Source organism: Ictidomys tridecemlineatus, chromosome 9 (genome assembly GCF_052094955.1).
Source record: "Ictidomys tridecemlineatus isolate mIctTri1 chromosome 9, mIctTri1.hap1, whole genome shotgun sequence".
Classification (NCBI taxonomy): domain Eukaryota; kingdom Metazoa; phylum Chordata; class Mammalia; order Rodentia; family Sciuridae; genus Ictidomys; species Ictidomys tridecemlineatus.
Window position 1 is genome coordinate 5305970 of NC_135485.1, and position 7506 is coordinate 5313475.

Consider the following 7506-nt stretch of genomic DNA (forward strand, 5'->3'; position numbering starts at 1 on the left):
TGTCTTCACTGGGGCCATACACAGGTGGAAGGGCAGGCACCCTCCTGGGCAGTGTCTGAAGCTCAAGGAGGGCTATGGGCTGAGCGCTTGGGTCCCTCCCAGTTCTTCTACTGAAGCCCAAACCCCACCCATGGCATCAGGAGACAGAGCCTTTGGGAGGTTGTTGGGGTTAGGTGAGGTCATGAGGGTGAGCTTCATCGCAGGATTTGTGTCCCTTAAGAAGAGACACCAGAGGGATGATCTTCCTGCCACGTGAGGATGCTACCAGAAGGTGCCCATCTGTAAACCAGGAAGAGGGTCCTCACCAGGAACAGAATGGGACTTGATCCAGCATCTTGGTCTTGGACTTTCTAGTCTAAGCCACCAGGTGGTAGTATTTTTATTACAGCAGCCCAAGCTGACTAAGAGGAGAGGCAGAGGATAAGTTGTGAGTCTGCGATCCATCGGTGGCTGTTGTCAACTCTGTTGGTGGGAGGAAGGGAGAGTGCCCAGACCAGCGAGTCGCCAGTCCAAGCCCAACGCGAGACCAGAGCTTCCTTGGCAGTTCAGGGGCTTCTATCTCTGCAACTGGGAGTCAGGTCAAGCTAAAGACCAGCCGCACGGTGGCAGAACTTCAGGGAAAGTCAGACTTCAGCTTGGGTGAGTCTCCTATGTTGAAGTCAGGACAATAAGGTCAGAATGGTATCTTTGAGTTTGGGACTAGAGATATCCAAATGGATGTTACCAAGAACTTTGAATCTCCCTCAAAACTTTTTTTTTTTTTTTTTTTTTTGCAGAGTGGCCCATCTTCCTTGCAGCAAGGTAGAGGGGTTGGCTGCTTATAGAACACACCGGGGCTTCAAGTGGTGTGGATGCCCTACAAGACAACACCAGGGCCCTCTGTATTTTCTCACTTCCCCTCTTGCCATCAGACCACTAATTAATCCCACATCTCAGCATATCCCAATGGGGGAGTGATAAGTCTTCTAAGGAACCAGATGGACAATATGTCCCCCAAAAGTTTGAGATTGGATAGCGTACATCAGCAGGATCTTAAGAATCATCTTGAAAACAGACTTTGAAAGGTTTTGAATCAAGGAGGTGGAATATAAACTGCATAAGGAGGATTCTGCTAACATGGGGCATGCTCCCGTTTTATAAGACTTAATATCTTGGCAAGGGATTCAGAAGATGATTCTAATACTCTGTTCTTAGAAGCTCAGAAAAAGTGGTGAACCTAATTACAGAGATGCTAGAACTGTGGTGGAAGGCTGTTATGGTTTGGATAGAAGTGTCCACCAAGCCCCTGTGTTCGCGCAGGAGTGTTCAGGGGTGGAATTATGTGATGAGGAGAGGTTTAACTTTATTGAATGGACTAACTAGTTATTATGGTAACTGCAGCAGGTGGGATGTGGCTGAAGGTCTCGAGAGTATGACGGGCTCCTCCCTCTCTACTTCCTGGTTTCCATGAGCTGAGTAGATTTCCTATGCCACATTCTTCTACCAGGATGCTCTTCTTCACCTCGGGCCCAAAGCAACGGATTTGATCAACAGTAAATCGAGAGCTCTGAAACTAGGAGCTCAAAATAAACTTTTGGCTCTTCTAAGTTATTCTTATCAGGTATTTTAGTTACAGCAATGAAAAGTCAACTAACGAAATGAGTTACAGTAGATGGGGTAGAGAGAGATGATGGGAGGGGAGGGGAGGGGAGGGGGGATAGGAAAGGCAGCAGAATACAACAGACACTCGTATGGCAGTATGTATAAATGTGGATGTATATCCTGCAATCTGTACATGTGGGAAAAATAAGAATTCATACCACATTTGAATCAAATTTATGATATGTCAAGATCATTGTAATGTTTTGAGCAATCAATAAAAAAGAAAAGATCATTGATGTAATACTGATCAAGGATTTTCATAGCAATAAATGCCCACACAAAAAAATTATTTTCAAATAAGCAACTCAGTGATGCAACTCAAGCAACTAGAAAGCAAGAGCAAACCAAGCCCATCAGTTGATGAATATATAATATGTAGTAGAGGCATGCATAAGAATAAAATCTCATTTGCCCCAAATGACTGGAGGACATGATGCTAAGTAGATGAAATGCTAATTACTCTGATTTGATTATTTCAAATTGTATACATGTATGGAATTATCACACCGTACCACACAGATGTTTGTAATTTATTTATCAATTTAAAACATTTTAGGGGTTTTTTAAAAACAGAGAAAAGTGCAAAGAAGTTTTCATTAATCTTCACTAGAGGAAAGCTAGAATAATACTTAGAATATTAGAACTTTGCAAGATTCTTTAATTTTGCATATTGGTGTTTCTAATTTTTGTTCTAGTTTACTTCACTGTGATTAGCCAAAATTTTTGAAACCAAAAAAAAAAAAGTCAACTAACACAAAAATGAATTCTGAGAAATGGGGTCATTGCTATGATATTATCTGAGCATGTGGTTCAGAAGCATTTGGAGCTGGTTTGTGTGAGGAGTTTGGAAAAGTTTAGAGATGAAGGATAGAGAAGCCTTAAAATTTTATAATCAGAGTTTAATGGGTGATTCTGTTGGGAGCACAGAAGCCCAGAATACTGATAGGAATGTGGACAATAAAGACTGTGCTCTTGAGATTTTAGAGGGGAATGAGAACTCTATTTGGAATTGGACTAGATGTTATCCATGATGCATTCTGCCAAAGAACTTGTCTACATTTCACCATGTCCTGAGACTTTGAGGCTGAATTTTAAATTGATGCACTAAGTACTATGACAAAGGAAATTTTAAGGCAACACTGCATTTAGACAGTAGTATAGATATTACTGGAAGCTGTTAGTCAGGTTTGATGTGAGAATCAGGATCAAAAAGCAGATAAAATGTACTTGAAACTTACAGCCATAAAAGCACATGTCAGATTGGGTCCAAGGAAGCTCTGGTTGTTGAAGAGATTACTACCACTAAAGAGAAGCTAAGTACTTTGCATAGAGACAATAGGAAATATGCCTTGAAGGCATCTCAGGAAGCAGCAAGACCACACCCATTGCAAGCTCAAGAGTGTAGAAGTAAAAACTGGATTAAGAGATCTGGGGGATACCCTGATTACACAGGGGTGCCTAGGAAGTTGTTTCCTGAAGAATCATGTTCAGCCACCTAGGCACTCAGCGGCCACTGTTGCCATGGCCCAAGGGGAGCCAGCTACACCTAGAAATTGTGGCAGACCTTGTTGTTATTCACATGGTTCTGATTCTGCTGGACCTAAGGGATCATGGAGGCTTCCACCAAGTTTTTAAAGGAATGTTTGGGAGGCCAGGCAAAATACAGCAGGGTTGGAATCCCTGTGGCAGCTCCTGAGAGGCTGAAACTGTTAAGACCAAGGGGATTCCTGGAGACGGACTAATGCATTTTGTCTTGTAAGGAGGACATGCAGTTTGGGGGGACAGGAGTAGAATATTATGGTTTGATATGATCAGAGTTGAAGTGATGAGACTGTGTTAGCTGTAACCTAATCAGCTAATTAATTTACTTAATGGATTAATAATTTGAATGGACTAACTAGGTGGTAACTGTAGGCAGGTAGGGCATGGTTGAAGGAAATTAGGTCTCTGTGGAATGTGCTCTTGGGGATTACATCTTGTTCCCTTGGCCCCTCTCTCTCTTTCTGTTTCCTAGATGTCCTGAGCTTTCCTCCACCACACTCTTCCACCCTGATGTTCTCCCTCACTCAGACCCAGCACAATGGTGTTCACCAACCATGGACTGAGACCTCTGAAACCAGGAGCCCAAATTAACCCTTTGCTCCTCTGTTATTCTTGTCAAGTACTTGGATCACAGTGGTGAAAAGAGGAATCACACAAAGACTCTGAAAAAAAGGATCAAAAACTAAGAGAAGTGGACATGCCACAGTACCAATATATCTGACCAACAAGCTGAGGGCTGACCCTGGTCTCCAGGAAGGCTTGGAAGATGCCCTGTCTACCACAGCTACATGAAAGGTGCTGGTAAGTAGCGAGAGGCATTGTTGAGAAGCTCCTGAATGCTGTCCTCTGTAATCTGGGACTAATGGTAGAAGATGCAGTTATAAACCAGGATACACAGCAGTAGCAATGGGGATGATAAGATCCCAAGATGTCAGAGGAGATGTGGTAGCACATCTGGGAGGCCCTAAATCACAGATGTCTTGCCTGTAACAGGACTTGTGTTCCTAAAGTAAAACAGCTAGGAACCCAATAAAAGGGCATCACTTAATGCACAGTCAAAAGAAGCCAAGAACAAAGGAATAGAAATGTGTTATCAGCTACTTCAATAGAAAGCTAATGCCTTGCCCATTTTTAAGAACAGATTCCCAAAATCTCACTCATTATAAAATAGCCTGAGTTTCCATGGTCAAGATCATGTAACACCAAAGAATGTATGGAAATGATTCTCTATGATATTTCCAAAAACGGCCTAAAGAGATTTTGTTGGCTAATGGTATACTAGAGAAAGGAAATATCCAAATCTTTTGAGAACGGTGGAATACATGGTCTAAGTCCGCCATGATAAGTGCCAAAGTGTTTCCCGTGGGCACAGAGGCGTAAGGGGAGCAGGTATGCGTGGAGTCTGGGTTCAGATTCACATCACAGTAGACCTGCTCAGTAATTTCCCTGGTGCCCAAAGTATAATCAGAATGACAACATGGTTGGAATGCTCCCATTGGCTCCTTGAGCTGTGGAGCAAGAACTACTGTCATAGGAAAAGTCTTAAACAGCCTCTGCTTCTGGCAAGGAGAGCAAATCAAAATCAATTTCACATACAGGGAGATTCGTACCACCCTCGAAGGCTTATAGAATAAACAGATGATAATCCCTGCCATAACCCTGTTGAATTCAGCAGCCTTTTCTTAAAAAACTGGATAGATCATGGCAGACAACAGTAGATTATCACAAATGTAGCCAACTAGTAGCCCTACTGCAGCTGCAAAGACACCTTTTTAGCACAGCTTCTGATGTGGGGTCGCTGTCTATTGGTGTGTTATTATAATGCATTACTTTTAACTATTAGAAAAAGAGCTCAGAAACAAAATGCATTCATGTGGGGGGGGGGCAATAGTACACACTCACAGCTTCTCCCCAGGTCCAAGTTCATTCTTCCACCTCCTGTTCCAACATGAAGGAACCTGGACCATCTAAACATATCTCAGAATATCATATTGGTCCCCCACATGATGGCCTTAAGTTCATTGAATCTGATTTCTTGCTAAGATGCTTGAGCTCCAAAGAGCAGGAACTACCACCATATACTCAGAGTTTTGAAAGGTTTAGTGACATAGGATATGCCGGGACATCCCCTCAAAGAGGCATACGCTACTGAACTGTGCATCTCCTATGACCTCCTGCACAATTTTTGCTAGACTGCTTTGGGCTATGAAATCAGCATATTCCATACTTGAAATACAGCTTGATCTACTTATCAGGCAATACAAAAAAAAGTCTGCTAGTTTTGAATGGGACTGTGATCAGGGAGCAGCTCAGCAGCAGGTCCAGGCTGTGGGAGAAGCAGCCCTGAGCCAGTGACCACATGAGTCAGGGGACCTACAGATCTAGAGAGACTGTAATAGAAGAAGAGGGCATTCACGCGGGCGGGGCATCAGTACAGTCACAGCTCTCCCCAGGTCCACGTTTATTCTTCCACCTTCTGTCCCAACATAGGCTGAAGGAAACTGGGCCATCTAGGAGTATCTCAGAGTTTCATATTTGTCCCCCTATGGATGACTTCATTCACACCCCACTGTGTGGGGTATCTACAAACCCCAATACGAGAGTGCAGACCCCTAGGTTCTGGAGTAAGTCCATGCCATCTGCGCATTTGCCATCTGACCTTTTGGGAAGTAGAAGGGAGCATGCCAATAGACCCTGATGGAGGGGGTCTGACCTCAGGACCCTGGGTGATGATGCAGCAGAACTGCCCTTAACATGCTAGATGCTGTCAGACTCTCCAAGCCTTGAGGTCCGGCATGGCCCTCAGTACTCCCCTAAGATGCAAGGGGTGCAGCAGAAACTGAGATTCAACACATCCCCAGGGCACAGACCCCATGTCACCTACCGCTGTTCATCAGCAGTTCTTCTGCATGGGTGCTCATCCCATGCATGGGTGCTCCCTAAGACAGAGGGAGCTCAGTCCAATACTTTGGTGAGAGACAAAAATGGACTGCCACTGCCCCATAGCCCACTCAGAGATGGCCCTGAGAGCCAAGCGGGCAGAAGCTCCAAGTCAGCACTGCATGCAGTGGTTCAGCTGCTCATCTTCTGGGGAAAAGCAGTGGCCAGGGCTCCGGACACGCATTCACAGACAGTAGCAGTGGCTTCTCTGATTCGTCAGTTTCAATGGCAACTGGGGAAAATAGTGCTATTAACATGTGGCTATTGCTGCTGTTGTTTTAAAAGAGGAAATAGCCAAAGGATATTTTTTTAGTGGCTGTAGTAGGTTGAGTGGTGGTCTCCAGAGGTATGTTCACCTAGAACCTCAGATATGGGTCTTTGCAGATGTAACTGGGGTAAGGATCTTGAGAAGGAATCCTCCTAGGTCGGGATGCACCCGAAATCCAACAAGTCCCCACAAGAGAGAGGAAGGGAGAAACAGAGAGACACTGACAGAGGAGGCCATATGAGGTCGGAGGCAGCCTAGAGAGACGCAGTCCCCAGGAACACCGGAGCCACCCACAGCTGGGAGAGACAGAGGGTTTGGAGGCAGTGCAGGCCTGTCAAGCTTGGGTTCTGGGGAAAGTGTAGCTGGCGGGAGGAATGGGTTTGTTGTTTGACCTGTCACCTTGGATGAACACTGAGCACACCTCCTGTGCCCTGCTCTGGCCCTCATGGCTCACTGGTCTGCTCCCAAGCCTGGTATGGTGCCCAGCTTCCAGCAGTGGCAAGCTGACCACATCCCACCCTGGCATTTGTCTCTCAATGCTGGGCTTAGATGCCACAGGAAACCACCTTGGGCCCACACAAGGACCGTGAGGAGTTGACACCACATGGATCAACCTTTGGCCAGCAAATGGCTCCGCTCTGTCCCCCAGATGATCTCTCTGAGGTAACTCCTGGGGCAGCTAGAGGTGATCAGATGGCCAATCCCCAATGGTGAGGCCAGTGAGTCCTTCCCTGCTGCTCTGATTGCTGTGCCCCACGGCCACTCCCAGGGCCACCCTCCCCAATAATGGCCTCACACCAAAGCTCTTGTCTCCCAGGTCTGCTCTCTGGGATCCGGGCTCGGGCAGGGCACACACATGGCTCTTCCATTTATCTCTCTATCCTGAGCAAATGATGTTCCTCACAGCCAAGGCCAGGAACAGGCCCGAGTTAAACTAGATCCAGATGAGGCTGTTGAGCAACAGCCCTCAAGTTCCCTGGCTTCAAAAGGAAGAGGGGGATTTTTTCATTTGTCTCAGAATCTATGTGGATGGTGCAGGGCGGGAGGAATCAGGGAGCAGGCTGCCTCCGCTTCACCTTCCGCCATCAAGGTACCTGTGCCCAGGCTTCCTCCTG